This window comes from Epinephelus lanceolatus, chromosome 3 (genome assembly GCF_041903045.1).
Source record: "Epinephelus lanceolatus isolate andai-2023 chromosome 3, ASM4190304v1, whole genome shotgun sequence".
NCBI classification, from domain to species: Eukaryota; Metazoa; Chordata; class Actinopteri; order Perciformes; family Serranidae; genus Epinephelus; species Epinephelus lanceolatus.
In genome coordinates this window covers 25,799,145-25,817,403 of record NC_135736.1, presented here as the reverse complement: position 1 = coordinate 25,817,403, position 18,259 = coordinate 25,799,145, and the positions used below count along the sequence as shown (strand labels likewise).

General features: G+C 45.2%; 2 long non-coding RNA genes across 2 annotated transcripts; both read left to right on the top strand.

The window, feature by feature from the left end:
- Positions 1-684: 684 nt before the first annotated feature.
- LOC144462465 (uncharacterized) lies at positions 685-8,476 on the top strand. The gene is made up of 3 exons (XR_013490761.1): positions 685-792; positions 892-1,022; positions 8,050-8,476. It is a non-coding gene; the product is annotated as an uncharacterized LOC144462465 (long non-coding RNA).
- Positions 8,477-10,405: 1,929 nt separating this feature from the next.
- LOC144462464 (uncharacterized) lies at positions 10,406-14,509 on the top strand. Its single transcript, XR_013490760.1, has 3 exons — positions 10,406-10,525; positions 10,610-11,126; positions 11,246-14,509. It is a non-coding gene; the product is annotated as an uncharacterized LOC144462464 (long non-coding RNA).
- Positions 14,510-18,259: the final 3,750 nt, after the last annotated feature.

Here is an 18,259-nt window from a genome sequence, read left to right as displayed (position 1 = left end):
CAGGATGAGTTTATTATTTGTATAGAAAACACTCTGTTAGCAGCAGGAGCAGCGGACTTTTTTTCACCACTTTTTTGCACTGCTGAGAGGAGAAGTGCTCAAAGATGTGTCCCAGATATGTATGCTCACCCACATCCTTTTCACGCACACACCCCCCCCACACACGCACTGTTTAATCGTGTTGGAAATGGGGAAGTCAGAACGCACTTTGTGGCCTCTAATTTTATTTTTAAACTGAGTACTATTCCATCACCACTTGCTGCATGGCACTGCAAAGCTTCAGTTCTTTTTAACACGCAACTAAAGAAGGTTCGTTGGTTGAGAAGATGAGTAGGGGGATTCGGCGGACACTGTCAAAAGAAAAGCTACCGTACCACATCACTATGTTTCCTGCAAAGAAAACCAGAACCCCACAAAAGCTTTACCTTCCATGGAAAGTTTCAGTTTCATAAAGTCTGTCTGTGGTCATTAACATTCTTTAACACTAAACTCTTACCACCAAAAGCAAAAACTTCACCTGAGAGCAATCATAAATCTTACAATCAATACAGTCATGCATTTTACATGGGAATACTTCTACTGTTAAACACACACACAGACACACACAGGCAGAGGGCCCATCAATAATTAGGGTTAACATGATCTCACTTGAACTCGAGAGGGGACGTGTTAGTCTGCTCTTCACAGCTCTTTCAAGTGTGTGGCAAAGAGAGAGAGAGACAGAGGGTGTGTGTGTGTCATGAAGCTGATGTGTGATTGTCAACATCTCAATGTTTCACTAACACACTCTGAGTAAGTGTTTAATCCTTATTTTGATTCTGTGTGTGTGTGGTGGGAGGGGATGTCACCTGTGTTGGAAAACAGGAGATTTTACAGATGAAATGTTCACAGCTGTGGCGGCGAGGTATAGATGGCTTCTCCTTTTACTGAGCTGGAGGTGTTGACGATCATGTTCTCTCTCCTGGTGTTCGCCCTCTTCACACTTAGTGGGATGCTCAATGAGGAATGTGCACACTCAAATGGTACGACTGCAAACACACACACACACACACACACACATATAACTTTGTCCATTTAGTCACTATGAAGACACTTGTTTTTCATCACAAAGGCTACGTAAAACACAAAAATTAGACTCTTATGTGTTGCCGAACTTTTACACAGTGCACTTCCACAGCACTGGGAAAAAATGAAATACCTATGACTGTATATGCAGTTTCCAGTTTATTAGGTTATCCTAATTCAAATGAATGCAGTTGAACATTAAAGTGCTGCAATAAAATCCGACTTTCATAAAGGTTATAATAAATCATGTTTGTCAAAACTGTTTTAGAGAGGTGTTTCTTAAGCGTTATGGTAATTTTGGAGGCTGTAGTTTGTTCAGCATGTCTATCCTAATTAATATAAATGTTGAAATAACTGAAAAGAATCATTATATGTGATATAATTCAACTTTTAGCATGGTATACCACTTAAATTGGCAACAAAGTGGACAGTAAACTCAAACTAAAACCTCAATATTAGAGTGAAAATAATCTTCTGAATATCTATCTGAAATCTGTTAAATACGTTCTATCCTCGTCACTCTTTAAAATGTTGACTCAAAACTAAACTTTGCAGAACACGATAGCGCTCTTTTATCATGTCCCTAAAGTTAATTATACTTGTTGAGTACTCTGTTTCTCTTTATTAGCCTAATAAAAAACAATAAAAAAGACACACACATCCTAGTGCCCAACAGGATGTGTGCTGGATTTAATAAACATCTAGCAAAGTTGAAACAAATAGATCCACACCTGGTAGCTCCCGTCAGAAGGACTTTAATGCTGTGTGTAACATTTCAAGCACAGGGCTCTTCCTAAAACGTCTGTGTGCAGATCTTAGTGTTTCAACTCCATTTATCAGCCCTTCATGATAAAATTCTGGTTATAAGTTCCCATCCTGAAATCTATCCAAATGTCTCCTTTGAAGTCTCATCCAGCTCTGTCTAATATTACTGTATTTCATTTCTTAATGGTACCCTGAGATGTGTTACTGCACAGTGCTTCTGGTCAAGTTATATCAATGAGGGTTATAAAACACCTCTTGGTAGAGTGTATTATACAGGTCAGCAGCACCACAAATTGCAGCTTTCAAGTAAAGCTGAATGAATATTGCTCCAAAACAGTTTAAAAACACCTGAACATATTAACCTTCATGAAGGTTTGACATACTGCGTAGCTGCTGTTTTAGACTGTTCGTTTTTGCTATATGTCGGTGTCTTAAGTTTTCTGACAAAGTGGCAACAGAGCAGAATACCATCAACTTCACAGAGGTAGCATTTATTACATGGCTCTAATGAATTCACTGTTAGTGCCATTAAATAAATAAATATAATACATTTTTGGGCCTTAAAAGACACTACATCTGTGTGAGAGAGACGGAAAGAAACATACAACCAGTAGAATCAGTGTATATGTAATGCATCATAACCTCAAGTTCACCATGACACCCTTGAAACATATTTTTTATACAACATATCAAGGTTCTGTCGTGTTATTATGGACGTATATGATCGCCATCGAGTCTCTCTCCGCGCAGACCCCTCCCCCCCGCTGTCCATCTCCCCTCCTGCAGTGCCGGGTGTGCTAGCGGACGGCAGTGGGAGTATACCCTGTGAGCTGGGGGCATGGTCAACCTCTGCTGATTTTGCATGGGGCCGATAGGGTGCTAAACGGTCCCTGTGCAGCACCACTACCCGCCCCCGGACAGACATCCTCACCCGATACACCACATCGGACAGCTGCTCCAGCACCTCACAGGGGCCCACCCACTTGCTAGTCAGCTTAGGCGAAATACCTCTCTTTTGGGTTGGATTGTAGACCCACACCTTCTCTCCAGGCGAGAAGGGGCGGCCCCGGCAGTGGACGTCGTATGCCCGTTTCTGTTTCTCCCCAGCCTGATCCTGGCGCCGACGGGCAAAGTCATGCGCCTCCGTCAGCTGCTGCCGTAGGCTGTGCAGGTATTCCCTGCCGGGCTCTCCAGGGAGGTCAGGGCACGGGGGGCTGCCAAAGGCTAGGTCCACGGGAGTCCGCAACTCCCTCCCGAACATGAGAGCGGCGGGTGTGCACCCAGTGCTCTCCTGCACTGCTGAGCGGTATCCCATCATTATCAGGGGCAGGTGACGGTCCCAATCACGCTGGTGTCGCTCAACCACGATGGCCAACTGTGTGGACAGCGTCCGATTGAACCTCTCCACCAGTCCATCACTCTGGGGGTGAAGAGGCGTTGTCCGGGTCTTCGTCACCCCCATGAGCTTACACACCTTGGTGAACACTTGTGCCTCAAAGTTCCGTCTCTGATCACTGTGCAACTCCTCAGGTGCACTGAATCGGCAGAACATCTCACACACCAGTCTCTCAGCTGTTGTTATGGCACTCTGGTCGGGAACTGCGTACGCCTCCGGCCACTTAGTGAAATAATCCATGGCCACGAGGACGTAGCGGTTCCCACCATCAGTAAGGGGAAACGGCCCAAGGATGTCCACGCCCACACGCTCCATGGGAGCCCCCACCTGGTAACGCTGTAGCGGAGCATGGGAGCGTTGGGTGGGGCCCTTCTGGGCGGTGCAGGCGTCGCAGCAATGCACAAACAGTTCGGTGTCCTGCCTGCAACCGGCCCAGTAGAACCTTTGGCGCAGTCTATTTAGAGTCTTTGATACCCCAAAGTGCCCTGCCCCCACTGAACCATGCACTGCCTGTAACACCTGCTGGCGCCGGTCCTTGGACACCAACAACTGCCAAACTGCTCCCCCTCGGCCTGGCGCCTGCCAGACACGATAGAGCAGTCCATCCCATCGGGCCAGAGTGGCCCACTGAGAGTAGTAGGCCTTAGTTTCCAATGACAGTGCTGAGACAGCTGTCCAACAGGGGCGTGCTCCAGCATCGACCCACTGCCCCACCCTGGAAAGAGTAGGGTCGGCTTCCTGCGCCGCCTGCCATTCCTGTCGCTCGACCGCTGTCATCCCCTCCTCTGCTTCCTGGACCTGTGGCACCGCGGCCACTGGGATAGTCAGTTGGTCTCGTTCTTCTTGCCGCAAACAGTGCCTGCACTCTGATGCCTCACAGGGCCGTCGGGAGAGGGCGTCGGCATTGCAGTGGAGTCGCCCTGCCCGATGCTGTACCTCAAAGTCGTAACTCTGCAGGGCCTCAATCCATCTTGACAGTTGCCCTTCCGGTTCTCGGAAGGTGAGGAGCCACATCAGGGAAGCGTGATCTGTCCGCAGGAGGAAGGACCGGCCGTAGAGGTAGGGCCAAAAGTGGTGAAGCGCCGTGATGACTGCCAATAGCTCGCGTCGGGTGACGCAGTAGTTGCGCTCAGCTCGATGTAGGGCGCGGCTGTAGTAGGCCACCACTCTTTCTCCTTCCTCCCTCTCCTGTGACAGGACTGCCCCCAGCCCCCTGTCACTGGCGTCTGTGTCTACGATGAAGCGGCACCCTGGGTCGGGGAGTGCCAGGATGGGAGCGGTGGTCAAGGCTTCGCGCAGCCGGGTGAAAGCAGCCTCGCAGCTCTCGTTCCACTCGAACTTCCGCCCCTTGTCAGTGAGGCAATGTAGCGGGCTGGCAGTGGATGCGAAGTCGCGCACAAAACGTCGGTAGTATGAAGCAAGACCCAGAAAGCTGCGCACCTCGCCGACACTTCTGGGGACCCGCCAGTTCCGGACTGCCTCCACCTTCGCCGGATCGGTGCCCACGCCGTTGGGCCCCACCACGTGTCCCAGAAACTTGGTCTCGCGTTGTAGGAGGTTGCACTTCTTGGGATGTAGGCACAAGCCCGCCCCCCGAATGGCGCTGAAAACCTGACGCAGATTTACCAGAGCCCGCTCGAAGTCAGTGGCGTGGACCAGCAGGTTGTCGAGGTAGACCACACATCAGCTCCGGGGAATGTGGGCCAGCACTCTCTCCATCAGCCTCTCAAATGTGGCGGGAGCGTTGCAGAGGCCGAACGGCATCACCCTGAACTGCCAGAGTCCTTGTCCGAAGGTGAAAGCCGTTTTTGGGTGGTCCTCTGGTGCTAGCTCCACCTGCCAGTAGCCACTTCTCAAGTCTAGGGAACTGAACCATCATGACCCTGCGATGTGGTCCAGGGCATCATCAATGCGGGGCAGGAGGTAGGAGTCTTTGCGGGTTATTGCATTCAGGCGCCAGAAGTCCGCACAGGGCCTCCACGTGCCGTCCTTCTTCCGCACTAGGATAGCAGGGGAGGCCCATGGGCTGGTGGAAGGCTCTATCACCCCTGCCATGGACATGGTCTGGACCAGCCGCTCGGCGGCCTCCCGCTTGGCGAGCGGAGTCGATAGGGGCGTTGGCGAATGGGCGCGGCAGTACCTGTGTCGATGGTGTGCTGCACCAGCCCCGTTCTGGTGCACTCATCGTCTCTGGCGGCAAAGATGTCCAGGAACTCTCGAAGCAGATCCCTCATCTGTGCGCTCTGCTGTGGGTCTAGCTGCTCACTGCTCCGCTGTGCGAGTTCTTGGACTGCCTGGACGGTCTTGGGGGAGGGCGGCAGCCGATCCTCTGCAGGGCACTCCGGCGTGACGGAGGTCGAAATAGGGGTGGCGTGATGGTGTTGCCCATGCTGTTGCTGCTGCTGCAGGGTGGCTTCAGTTGGGTTGCTGCTGCTGGGCTGCCGCTGACGAACCGCTGCTGTCGAACCGCCGCTGATGGACCACTGCCGCTGGGTTGTTGCTGCCCCCGGGCCGCCACTGCCGCTGCTGCACCGCCGCTGTCGGGCCATTGCCGCAGGACTGCCGCTGTTGGCCTGCCGCTGCTGGACCGCTGCTGGTGGGCCACCACTGCTGGGCTCCTGCTGGAGAGCCACTGCCGCTGCTGGACCACTGCCGCTGGATCGCCGCTGCCGGACTGCTGCTGGTGGAGCAGGATCACCACTGCTGGACTGCTGCTGCACTGCTCGCGTGCGTCTCACCCTCCTCTTCTCTCGTCGACATTGGAGAGGTAGGGTCTCCGTCCCAATGTAGATGACTCTCTTCGCTACGTCCACCACGGCTCCCCAACGTTCCAGCAGGTCGAGGCCGATAATGCAGGAGTCTATGATGTCAGCCAACCAAAACTCTTGCTCCATTTCAGTTTTTCCGGCCCGCACCCACAGGCTTTGCTTCCTGAGCATTTTTGAGAGTCCCCCTGTCATGGACCGGATCTTGCTGGAGGTCGGAGCCCACCCGAGCGACTGTCCATCGTCCGTCTCTGGCAGAACCCCTGGTCGCACCAGGGAGATAACTGCCCCCGAGTCTACCAGGGCTCTGCAGGCGTGTCCATTGAGGTGGCAGGACAGGTATAGGCCATGGACGTTGCCTAACCTGCCGATTTGGTTAATGTTCTCAGTAGGGGATTCGGTAGGTTGACTGGGGGGCAAATTCCCCTCTGTGCCCCCCAGCTCTAGTTTCCCGAGCGGTCGGGGGTGTGGCGCCGGTTGCAGGCGCGGGGCAGTCATGTGCCATGTGTCCCGGTTCTCCACAGCGGTAACAGACACCTGGGGTTTGACGTGCCCGCAACCTCCTCGGGGGCTGCCGTGGACCTGCTGGAGCTGGGGAGGGTTGGGCCTGGCAGACAGCCCCTCCCTCGTCATCATCGCTGATCTCTGCTTGTCGCACCTGGGGTCTCGCCTGATGGCGGGGTGTTAGGACAGTCTCAACCCGCTCTGCTTCCTCCAACGTGGCCTGGAGAGTCGTGGGTGACCTGAGGCGGAGATGTTCCCTAAGCTTCTCAGGGGTGAGCCCCCGGATGAAGGCACTCAGGGCTAGCTCGTCACGTGCTGATGGGTCGAAGGTTGGGTAGCCCTGCTCGGTATAGTAACGCACATCTGCGGCATACGCGCCCAAAGCTTCACCATCTGCTCGGCGCCTGTGAGCCAACTGGTCTCTCACCTGGTCAGTGGAGGTGTGTTTTCCAAAGCGTCGCTTTAGAGCCATGGTCAGGGATGAATAGTCACTTAGCTCCTCTGGTGCCACGTCCATTAACACCTGTAGTGCATTTCCCTCCAAGGCCAGGACAATGTGGGTGGCTGTCTCAGCAGCATCCCATCTATTCATTAGCTCCGCCACCTTGACCTGAACGAGGTAGGGTTCCAGTGGTGTGGTACCTGCATATCGCGGGAGCTTGTAGACGTTCCGCGGAGACGGGTGTGACGGCGGTGTGGAGGCGGCCCCTCCCGTCCCAGACAACGAGCCATGTACGGCCGATGAGCTCTCCATGCTGCGGCGGGGGATGGCGCCTCTCGTTGCGGCCGCCATGCTCGGCGCGACCGGCGAGCTCTCGGAGCGGTGGGCGGAGGTGGTGCTTCTCGTCGCAGATGCGGGGAGGCGCCGGGCACTGGAGCCTTCCTGGACGGGTGGGCGAGCTTCGCCGGGGTTGTGCTCTTTGAATTTACACTGCTCGTCGAGGCGCGTTATGAACTCTGTTATCCTTCCGTATTCTCGCTCTATTTCCTCCATGGTGGGTACGTTAGCTAGGCTAGCTATCCCACTTCTGACACCAATGTGACGAGCGGCAGGATAAAGTTAATCAACACCGGATTTCTTATAACTCACAGCTCCTTTTTATTGGTCGTTCCTGAACATCAACAGAGCATGGCATCCTGCAACTGACGTGAAGCCGTCTTAACACATACCCCGAGACTCGAGGGAACAAAACTCTTCTGCATGAGACTCACACACCGGCAGATCGAACACTGAAAAGAACATGCACTATCAGTAGCGCACGAAACACATAACAGCACACACTTCTCCTGAACACAGTGCATTCTGGGTAGTGCCCTTAAGGGACCATTCATCATTTTACAGTTCATTTATCACAGTCACAGCCCCAGTCGCTACAATACATTGAACTAATGAGTTTATTTTACACAATTTATTTTCAATGCATCATAAATTTTTATTCTATGAGAATCTCAACAGCCAAAATGTGTGCTAATCAAATTGATCAGTAATTTACTTCTTTCGCCGTGATAAAAATTTGAAAACCAAAGAAAGTGACTTTTTTTTTTATCCATCAGCGACAAACGCACAGCTAGAGAGTGAGGAGCTGATCGTCTGACTCCAGATGAGGTTCATGACTGAGACTGAAAAACTACAGAGGGGAACAACGCTTCTCTCGCTTCCTGTTAGTGGCATCTTGAGGACAAGTCAGCCAAAGACTGTGTGTGTATGTGGGTGGGTGTTATCAGTTACCAGAGCAAAGTCTAAATGGTGACCTATGAGCATGCATGTTTGTGTACTCTGTTATAGGATCCAGTATTACCTGCTTCCAGGATGAGGCACAAAGGAGTGGCCTCGATGTTACACTGTAAAAAAAAAAAAGGTTAATAAACAGTATCTCACACATGCTTTCTTTCCTCTCTGAGAGTGTATACATGTGAAAACTCACAGAAGTGCTTTTTACTGACCTTCAGATCTAAAAATATCTGCTGTGATTCTTCCTACTGGTAAGTCTCAGGACCCTGTATGTACTTTTTCTTGTTTTATCTCGCTGTTGGATTTGCTCTACAAGAAATATGTGTCGAACAAAGATCATCTCTGACTGAAGTCTGCAGCTCCAGAGAGGCTGTTTCAAAATCTAGGTCAGACACAAAAGGTGTGCTAGAGGGATTACAGTGAGATCTCAAATTATTCTGCAGGAACGCAGCATCTGAATTGTTCTTGTAAGGGATCAAAGGGTGGAGCTTGTGTGAATGAGCAGATCTACAGCAGCAGGAAAGATGTGTGAATTGCGGGCCATTGAGATTCATTCAGCCCTATCAGGGATGATACAGAACAACATGGTACCTCGTAAATGATACCTGCTGATGTATTAATTAATGCCTCTTTATAACTTCAGTGAAGCTCCTGACCTTCTTATACTGCAGTTCTTTCACTGGACGTGTTAATGCAGGGATTCATTATTTTCATGGTAACATTAGGGCAGTAAAAATGTAGTAGACAGTGAGGGGATTTTGGTTGAAGTTGGGTTGAGAGGGTTTAGAAAAAACTTTTTTTCACGAGACTGCTGAAAATAAAAAAATACTTCACTTAAGCAAACTTCTGTGAAAGTTTCCAAAAACTTGTGAATTTACTTTTTTTTTTTTTGATTTTACTGACTGTTTTATTTATGTGAGCCCTGCATCCAGATCCACACAGTCACTAACTATGATACTATGGTACATTAACTTTGTTATACTTAAACACAACATCCAATAGTGCTGATGTGATGTGAACTGGATGGATTAATCAAATACTTAATAATGATAAATAGAAAATGTTGTGAAAATGTTCTATTCTTCTTTTTCTTATTGTGAACAGAGACTAATTTTGAGTTTTACAGTGAACAGATACAGCCCAGTGTCACAACATGGACTTTATGCAAATTTAGGAGCATGAGTCATTAAACCAACAGTGGACTGACTGAACAAGGTTGTAAGGCCCTCTAGTGGAAGGATCGGGCTACTGTAAAAAACAGTGCCTTTTATTTTAGTATGTGGATAATGTGCATTAAGCTTGCAATAACCTGTAGTTTGGCTCCAAACCTTTGATTTGCTGCCCACGTTAGGCTTATTAAAAGACCAGTGTGTAGGATTTGGTGGCATCTAGCAGTGAGGTAGCAGACCAAATGAAACCAACTAAATACCCCTCTGCTCACCCCTCCATTTCCAAGCATGTAGGAAGACTACAGTGGCCATCAGGTACCATTAAAATGTGAAAGGCCCTCTCTAAAGCCACTGTTTGGTCTGTCCATTCTGGGCTACTGTAGAAACATGGCACTGCAACATGGCAGACTCTGTGGAAGAGGGCCCGCTTCATATGTAGATATATGTAGTTAAAACTCAGCAATTATTACTCTCAGGCGATTATACACTAATGAAAACATAGTTGTAAATATTATATTCATTTTCTGTCAATAGATCCTCCTAAATCCGACACACCGGACCTTTAAGTGGATCAAACAGTGAATGATAGGAGTGTAAAGGTTGATGCGATCTGATTAGCAGCAGCACAAGTTTGTAAATTACATATATGATGTTCCTCAGGAAAAAAAAATCACTATTAACTTTAACAGTTTTATATGTGATAGGTCTGTTGCTGTCAAGTTTGGATAGGCAAGATAATGATATGGACAATTATTGAAAATCTGTTACAGTACACTTATGCATTGGTGAAATCATGCTAACTGTATATGTGCATGTGTACATGTACAGTAAATGGTCAACTGACACACTGCTACTTTTAAATACTAAACATGTTAGTAGCTGTCTTACTGCATCTCTTGAAGGCTTATATTTTTCAAACAAAAGTGACAACACAGTAAGATCACTGAAGCTGATTCTTCTGCGTCATGATGATGTTACATAATGTAATGACGTGTTTTATGTTAGGTAGTGGTGTAGATGGAACTGCCGTTCACTGGCTTTGAGCTCACCTTCATCATTGTTGCCTTCATCATCTTCTCACTCTTCAGCTTGGCTTCAGTCTGCTTCCAACCCGAAGAAGCACGTTCAGGTACACACTCCTCCTCCACTGTCAGACACACACACAGACAAACATCAATGCTACGTAATGTACAGTATGTCTGCTCCCTTTCAGAGGAAGTTGTCCATGAAACAAAAAAGCTACAACGAATCAACAGGAAGCAGAGGGTGATCACCAAGCACGCTGAACAGAAACCATAAAGTCAGAGATCTCCGTCTTGATCTGGTGGACTGCACTGTTTTTAATGCACTGTGAAGTTTATCACACATAACTAAGAATGAACTGACTTTGTTTTATAAAACAGTGTCATTATGGCACACAGTGTTAAAACCGTAGCACTTTTACCAACATTAAGGCCACAATAAACTTTTTTCCCCAATGAATGATGCAGTCTCTAATCTAATGTGGCATTCATTTATTAATGTACAGCAGGAACCATAGACTGTATAAAATAATGGATGTAGCTACTGTGACGTCATCCACTGGTTTGGGGACTCCTGTTCTGAAGCTTGCAGTTTGGCATTTTGGTCGTTGCCATGGGTGGAGCTGTGGATGAGCGAGGGGTGAATCTGACTGAGAACTTGAGGACACTATCCACAAACTAGGGTTGCAGCAGTATACCAATTTCAAGGTACATCATGAATGAACATTTACAGTTATCATACCATGTACATCTGCTTATCTCAGTACTGGAAAAGGATGCAAGCGGAGAGAAAATCTCACATTTATTTTGTTTTGTTTATTTTTCAGAAGGGAGATTTCTTACACAATTTTCCTGGTTTCAAGTTCTAATGACAATAAAGTGTTTGTTAAACCAAAACAAAATCCTTTATAAAGTCATTGCAAGTAATAATAATAGTTCCATACTATGAAAATATCATCACGCTGCAACACCACAACAGACAGCCTGTTACTCAAAGTGGCAACACCCTTAATCATGTGCAACTTTAAGCCTTAATAAAAAATAATGAGGTGAGTTATATAAAAAAATCACCCCCTGTCCAGTTGTCATAAACAGGGAAATTAGTTATAGGGACCAAAACTGTTTTTTGTACCAGGCTCAAAACATGTTTATTTCTGCCATAAAGTTTTTAACATGGAGGTCTATAGGAAGTGACTGGCTTTTTGGATTAGTGTCAAGGGGCAATTCAAGGAACTGCACTTCATCGTTGGCTTCATTTTCAGCTCCAGGGGTTGCAACTTGGCAGAAGCAGTTAGATATGTACACTAAAACTATCATGTCTCTCAAATGTGTAGTGTGAGAGATGCTAAATTCATTTTTTTCCCCTTCAGCTTTGTTAAATTGGGATTTGGGTGAATCTATAGAATCTTAGTGATCTGTTGTAATTACAAGTTAAGCTCAAAGATCTAGCTGCATTGATCTGAGTTTTACCCACTGTTAACTGTTATTTTGTAGTCAACAGTTTCACAACCAACACAGAACAGCTAGTTTTGGAAAATTCTTCCTCTGAATGAAACTGCTCAGAAAATCCTTCTTCTGAGGATGCAAAAACATCCTGCTAAAAATAGGCTTCAGACTCCTTTCCCATTGCCAGTAGACCAGAGCTGCTAACATGGCTCTGCAGCAGATGAGTATGCCTTTCTACGTGTGTGGGATTTTTTTGGTGTGTAACGTTAAGCATCACAGACAGGCTGGAAAACAGGTTAGCAAACTGTAGGAAGCAGCGTGGAGGCCTGTGAACACTTTACAGTGGTTACTCCTTTTTATATCTTACTGAATTTCTCTTTCAAACTCAGTGCAGACTAACTTTGTGGTGGCCTGTCATCGCATCTTGCCAGTAAAGGGGCTAAAATTAGCACGTTCACCCGCGTATTGTACTTCCATTAATGCCGATCAGAGCAGGAGCCCATGACTATTGCAGAGTCATTGGGTGGTCTGGGTGTAAATGCTGATTATAAGCTTTCCCATTACATTAAAAAGCCAGATTTTAGCAGGTGTTTGCAGCATTTTTGTGTGGTCGAAAAGGGCTTAAAATAAAAACACTCCAGTCCAGTTGCTGGACTGTGTTACAGTCATCACCAGGACAGACCTGTTAAAGGGTCATAAGTACATAATACTCTTTCCACTGTATGTTTTTGTTGAAACTTGAGCCTTTTTGGAATCACTGACAATATATTGCTTATTTGATTTGGTCTGCATGACCTCCTGACATCACAACTTTCTTAAGTCAGTCCTATGCTCTGGTTCTCACATAGAAGTGTGATGCTTGGTCTTTAGCTCCATCTGCAGTTTTCATATAGTATCACATTAAACATTAATTTCCTCTGAAAAGGATCCCGACTATCTACTGATGCGTATGGCCAGAAAACAAGAAAGACTTTGCTTGAGGTTAAAAGTCAAACATGGATCCTCTGCATGGTCACTGGGTTTGTGTGTCTAGAGAAGCCGCTATGTCTGGGTTAGGATTTAACAAACCAAGTGACTTTTGGCCCCTGGAGCCCTATTGGGGTGACATCCTGGGGGGTTAGAGGCTGCTCCCTGTTGAGTTTGCCCCCTGACCCCTGAGCCCTCCGTCACTCCTCCATAGCCAGCCGTCTAGTTGCCGACGCGGAGGGGAGGAGATGGAGGGAGGAAAGCAAAAAAAAAAAAAGACAAAGTTAATCAACCGCTGTGAGATTCTATCTTTGTCTTCACAGAGTGTATGAGAAGAAGAAGAAAAAAACGCCCAGTTCATTTGTGTGAAGTGTCATGATGGTCCATACGGGTAGGGTGTGTATTAGGTGCACTGCTGTTCATGTGTATGCATTGAGGTCTGTATTGAGCAACTGCAGATAAAGGGTCTTAGGAGTAATTAAGACGTGGCTGGCTGCAGCCCTCATTAACACTGACGACCTTCATGGCATGACAACAGACCACCTATCACTCTAACGATGGACGACAAACTGACCCATCAGATCACAATCAACACTCGTACACACACACACACACACACACATATACACACACACATGGCCGGACCACACCCCAAAAATTTCAGACATCACAGCATATAACATCTCTGCTACTTATTCTTTCACATACACTCTCCTCTGTTTCCACTTGAAGGCATGTTTTTATGGTCAATACAACCTGAAACAAACACAAGCTTTCAAAAAAGAATCATATGCTTTTCTTTGACACATTCAAATGACATGTCTCATCTGACCGCAGTATAAAACACAAAGATATTCAGTTTACTATCATACGATACAAAGCAGGCAGGAAGGTTTTACACTTCAAACGCTGAAACCAGAAAATGTTTGGCATTTTTGCCTGAGAAAAGACTCAAATAATAAAGATTTTTTTTCTTGATGAACTAATAGTTGCAGTTCTAATATCAATAGATATTGTGAATGTGTGTCTTGCTAACTCCAAGAAAATTGGTTGAGAAGTTGTTTTAGAACGTCTGGACTGGACAACTATGTCTGTTTTTGATTAATGAAGTGAATGTAATACCTGAAAAATTTAAGTTACTTTATCAGATTGATGCAAAATTTGTATAAAATTCCAATGTTACTTTTAATATAGCAGTTCTGCTACCCCTTCCCATTAAATGTGTCTGCTACAAACAGACACATTAAAGGGAAAGCTGCCACAGCATTGTTCTGTGACAGCGGATACATTTACATTATCTCAATGTATACCCTGCATTCATGTGGAGTCAAAATAATGGGAAAAACGTGTTCCAGGCTGGGAAAATTCACCCTCACTCTAACCCACTAAAACAACAACTTGGAATGTTGGTTAAAATGTTGGTATACAAGTTACAAAGTTGACATCATATTTGCAGAAACATAGCAGAGGAAAAAAAACAAACAAATGTCTGGTTGAAAGTAATAAACTTTTTATGAATTTTCATTTGCATGTCAATTTTTTGCTCCCATGTAATTTGAAATATGGTATAAGGTTGGTAACTGTTAGATGCTGGCCATGTAGAATAACATAGATTACTTAGAAAAGTTATTTATTAGCATTATTCAGGCAAAGCAATACTTAAGTAGTCTGACAGATGTACTGGGGCAGCAGCAAGTTTTTAAATACTCTGAGCAATAAAATACAACACATCGTCTTTGTAGTGTCAGTGTTGTTCTCACATGATGACTTAAAGCTCATGGACACACCAAAGTTGGAAGAAGACTTCCTAACTCAGGAAATGGGACCATCTGAGGAGCACATGAACGCAGCAATATATTTTCATATTTCCCTAATGTGAATCATATGATATGGTCCTTGCAGTCACCAGATTTTAATCCAACCTAACACCCATGGGAGATTTTAGATGTATGTGTTGGACAACACTCTCCACCAACATCATCATCAAAACACAGAATAAGGAAATATCTTATAGAGCAATGGTGTTCAGGAGGCTCAGGCTGAGCAACACCTGACTAAGATACATCATGGTGTTTTGTTTCCCTTTAACCTGTTCCCTATGTGTATGTATTAAACTATTTGTCCATGTTAGGCCCACCTGTGTACAATGCAGTAACACTCAGCTCTGTGGAAAATAAACATTTTATGAGGCACTGTTCCTCTCAAAAAGTTTTATCAGAGAGGAAGCTCTTTATCTGTGTGTCCTGGTCAGGAGATGATGGGAGAGGAAGAAAGTGAAAATTTAGGAGGGGAGGAGAGGCTAAAGCTTCCTCTGTGGTCGTAAAGATCACAGCTAGGAGGAAGACCACGACTACTATAACAGTAGCAATAACAGCAGCTCTGCAGTCCAACTCTTTTCTGAGTTACACAGTCTTCCAAAAGAAAAAAGGTTAATGCTCACTATTGCACTTATAGCACATAAACATTTATGTGATCATCATAGTACATTTTGAATTGTTTCCTTACATGCGATAGACTACTATTGTCATGTCTAATATTTTGATTACTGACTTTCAGTCCAATAGCCATGTGTACCGTGCCTGTTGAGTCCAAGTACACTTTAAAATGAAAAGATCTTTAGGGATAGGATGATCACTGTGAGTGGTCAGATTTAAAATTCTGTGATACTAATGCTGCGTGGAGAGGTGGAATGCAAAATTCAATCTCGGAAACCATCGGCTATCAACTGACGACAATTTAGTTCTATGTTAACTTCCCCTAAATTAACCGTTGTTATACGCAGATATCTGTTTATGGAGATTAGCCGAAATGGCTGGTGCTAAGAAGGCAACATCTTGGCTCAATTATCCGCTGGCTACACCGGATTAGCCCAAAATATTGGCCCTTGCCCCCAGAGGCTTATCGTTGTCAGACAGAAGTGGATAGGTTCTGATATTGGCAATGCCAAGACATTGCTTTAATTACTACCTTATTGTGAGAAATACAAACATGTTAGACAAAAAGCAATTTTGTGTGAACTTTGTCAAAATTAATAGTAAAAAACCTGATATTTTTTAAAAGTCTAAATCCATAACTATCTGATCAAAGAACAAGCAAACTTTAAAACAAATCTAAGCAGACTTTCGATGCCAATTAGTAATACTAAAAACGTTTTTGATACTCAGTGCTATGTGGACACATTTTCAGTTGGCATTACAGATGTGAGAAGAAACAAAAAAAACAATCTGCAGAAAATCAATCAATCAATTTTTATAGCTGATTAACCAATAAAGCCACATAAGAAAGCAAAACCACCAAACATCCTCCAGTTGCAGCCTCTCCAATGTGCTGCTTTTTTCTGTTTTATATCATTATGAACTAAATATCTTTGGGTTATGGACTGTTGATGGAATGGGACAAAGCAAGACATATGAAGTAGTCACCTTGGACTCTTTGTATTTTTAAATAATGATTGCATAAGGTAAACAATCAGGTGGAAACATTTTGGTCTGTACCAAAATAGGACCAAGGTTCAGGACCCAATGCTAATTATCACAACCCAGAAAATAACCTTTGACAGTGGAGCGAGGTTCATCTATGCAGGGCAGCCCTGCCAAGGTACTGAAGCAGTTTAATAGGAGGTTGCCCTTGGTGTGTGTGTGTGTGTGTGTGTGTGTGTGTGTGTGTGTGTGCCTCTCTTGTAGGGGAGTGTTTGAGCAGGCTGGGTAATCCCTGTAAAGACGTATAATCCCCAGGAAGAGCAAATATTACAACACGCTCTCCTCAGTCACACAGAAAACCTGGTGGGAAGAATTTGGTACGGTTCACTTGTTTCTGTTCTGGAGGGCAGACTGAAAGAACCAGAGACAGACTGAGATTTGGCAGAAGTTGGGTGCAGCGATACCAAGTGGCTCTGAATGACAATTGAGACCAAATTAGCATATTCAAATAGGGAAAATAAAAGTTTTTTAAAAGACAATGGCAGCTAATATGCAAAGTGCAGCTCACCATAGAAACGAACTACATACCTCGGCTGAGTGTTTGCAGCAGGATGGTTGTGTGTGCGTACGCGAGTGTGTGTGTGTTTGTACGTAAGCCAAATCCATGAGGAATCTCTGTCATTTCACGCAACATTTTTGCAAATACCATAAAGCAATAAAGGCAACATTTCCAAAGACATAATGACACTGACACATACACACACACACACCACAAACGGAGAGACTTCTCTGAGGCTCTTTTGTCTGGTTTTGGAGGACTAAAGAGAGCTGACGGTCCAGATGCTTGTTCAAAGTCTCTGGGAGTATTTTTGAGCCCCCGGTCCATTAGTGTCCTGCTGCTTCTCTAATCCTCATTCACATGTAATGGCTGACATTTCATCTTAATGTGTTAATTCATTAGCTGGGTGCTGAATGGAGAGTCTCAGTCCACAGAGACGGCCGTAAGCAGACACGCTAATGAGTCCCCACACTGCAGAAGTCACCGCGGAGCTAATGCCAAGTGACCTGGTTTACCTGGTGCAAGAAAACCCCCTGGTATACCACCAACTGTTGAATATTTTGATACTATAACAGATACATAGCAAAGCTTTTGTACATTTTTGATACCTTACTCTAACCGATACAATACATGTTTTTCACAAAACCAGATTTATTAAAATTAAACAAAGAGCCCACATTTCTTAAATTAATTTATGTCATGTTTACACAAGCAGCTGTGCACCAACACTGTCTAAAAAAAATAGTCCAAAACCGGAACTCTGCTTTAATCTGACAAGCAGTTTGATGCCAGCTTACCTTTCATTAATTTTAACTATTTCAAACACATTCAGCCAAATTTAAAAGAAAAGGGCTCTACTCCCAACCATTATCGTACAATATAATTAATTGGAGATTAAAGAATACATAAATAAGATGACAAATCTGATCAGGCATTCAATACCGTTGTAGTATTTAACTGTTTTTGTTACTCAGTGCTAAAGACACATTTTGGTCTGTGCCAAAATATGTTTTGAGGTTTAAGACACAGCACTAATGAGAAGATGCTAACAAAGGAAGTTGAAATGAACAGTGTGTTAGATATAGGAGGATATAGTGGCATCTAGAGGTGAGGATTGCATATCTAAACAGGTGAAACTTCTGTCGGTTGATTCTGCAGGTGATTACAACTGGTAAAAACGCCGGATGAAGCAGTTTCATATTAAAACATCAGTGTTTCTCTGATGCTCTCACTGCAGAGAAGCTGCTAACTACGGTCACTGATGCAAAAATGTAAATGGCCCTGTCTAGAGCCAGTGTTTGCTTTGTCTGATCTGGGCTACTGTAGAAGCATGGCCGTGTAACATAATGATCTCCATAGACAAGGACCTGCTCCCTATGAGAATATAAACCGCTTATTCAAAGGTAAGGAAACACTGAGTCTTGTTTTCAACTAAAGAAAACATACTTATT